The sequence below is a fragment of the Aptenodytes forsteri genome, unplaced genomic scaffold (genome assembly GCF_000699145.1).
Source record: "Aptenodytes forsteri isolate BGI_AS27 unplaced genomic scaffold, ASM69914v1 Scaffold113, whole genome shotgun sequence".
Lineage (NCBI taxonomy): Eukaryota > Metazoa > Chordata > Aves > Sphenisciformes > Spheniscidae > Aptenodytes > Aptenodytes forsteri.
This window is the reverse complement of record NW_008795032.1, coordinates 727,458-729,374: the sequence shown is the minus strand read 5'-3', so window position 1 is coordinate 729,374 and position 1,917 is coordinate 727,458. Positions and strand designations below refer to the sequence as shown.

Below are 1,917 nucleotides of genomic sequence, written 5' to 3'. Positions count from 1 at the left end.
GCCCCGTCCCGGGGCCCGCCCCGCCCTTGGCCTTCGCCTCGGGGATGGAGGCATCAAAGGTGCGAGGCAGCACCGGGCCCCAGCCACTGCTCCCCCGGGCCTTGGGCTGGATGCCTGCGGTCAGGAACCTCCGCCAGGAGCGGGTTGTGGAGCAGCGGCTACCAGGTGCTCACCTGGCTCTTACTCCTCACCAAAAGGGGGGTAAAAAACCACCTCTCGTGGAGGACTTTGCAGCCAGGGCCAGTATTAACGCCAACAGCCGACGCTGGCGCAGTCCGGCCGCCTTCCTTTCTGAACCTTGGCTTGCTTTCTTTTGAAGCCTGTGCATCAGCGTCTTGGTCTGGCAGCTGCAGGATGGATTGGCTCTGCCATTCGGGCGCAGCACGGACTCCCCGACATCGAACACAAGAACCCAAAGGTCAAAGAGCCAGGTTTTCTGGTGTCTCCTCCAGAAAAAACTATGAGCACCGTAGCCCAGCTAGGCTAGGTACGCCTCTGGGTGGCTCTGTAACACTACAGGCACTGCTTAGAGAAGTACAGCAGCTTTGAATAGCAGCACTTAAGAAAACCAAGGTTAAAAAAGGGAAATGAACCAGTATTAAAGAGCACGTAGATATTTTATATGCCTAGGAGCTTGTCTGCTTGTGGTCCTACAGGTGATCTACTGCTTATCTTTAGAGTCACTTTCAGGCTGGGAAGCAGACATACTGTCCTCCATCTAGCTGCATGAGGATTAAAAAGTAAAAAAAAAAAAAGAAAAAGAGAAAGGAAAGTCACTACTAGCAGGAAGAAAACAGCAGTGCCATGGAGCTCCTCTAACGCTGAGCCCCATTAAGACTTGCCATCTTAATACATCCCATTTAAAAACCTATCTTTAAATCAATAAAGCACGCACAGAGAACATCCCCCCACCCAAAGGCAGCAGGCAAATCAGTAGGGACTGAGCAAAGAAAAAACCCGCAAATACTCGTTATCAATCCAACTGGACCAGCTCCGAGCCGAGCTCTTGCTCGGTTTGCTGGCTGCCCGGTGAGCGGTGCCGGTGGCCACGCAGCTGCCGTTGAGTGTTTTTGCTGTGAGATAAGGGGATGCAGCTGCTGCTGGAGCCTTATCAAGGATCTCAGGGCTTATCAAGGATCTCAGGGCTCTCGCAGAACTAAACGCCAACTGCTGTGTTGGCGGCTGAGTTGGCGTCCGGGGTCACCGCCTCGGAGCCCGACCCGCAGGCTAGTCTGGCTCTCCCAGGTGAGCCATCCCCTTGGCTCGGGGAGGATTAATTACACGAATAGCTGATTGCAGGACACAAATCCTTTCTCCGCACTGACACCCGGGCTCTCCCTGTTGGGATGGGAATCCCTGGAGATGATTCTGCCATAACCAGCAACGCCCGGCAGACTTTCCCCGTGAGAAGCTGAACCACGAGTTTCTTCCGTGTGATGTTTCTAAAAGGCCACGCTGGTTTGAGTCGAACAGCCAAATCTCTCTTTTTTAGGGCGCTTCTGCTTTTATTAGCAGAGACAAATACGTAAGGGGTGGGTGAGGTCTGACAGAACCGAGGCGCTCCCGGCATTCGGGGGGACGAGGGCAGCCTGCCACGCTTTGCGGGACACAGAGATTTACAGCTGCTTCGCCTTAGTTTTGCTCCCCTGTGCTTTCAAATCTACCGCCGTACGTCTCCGAGGCCGCGCTTCCAGCTGGACTGACCACGTCCCGCTGGTTTTCCATGACCGCTCAGAGGGGTATGGGTTCGGAGAACGCCATCGCTGGCAGGGAGCGACGAGAGCGGTTGAAAAAGCCAGGCTGGGGCTTTCTGTGCCCTGAAAGACGCGGGTGTTTGCACTGTTACACCCCCTTTCGCGGGTGGGGTCGTTAAACCTCACCCTCATCCCCCCCAGCCCCATCCCCGCTCCACGCACC

The 1,917-nt window shown here is 55.3% G+C and overlaps 1 protein-coding gene across 1 annotated transcript in view; it reads right to left on the bottom strand.

The window, feature by feature from the left end:
* The window catches only part of B2M (beta-2-microglobulin), a 19,666-nt gene that overhangs the window by 3,382 nt on the left and 14,367 nt on the right, over positions 1–1,917 (bottom strand). The window lies entirely within an intron of this gene.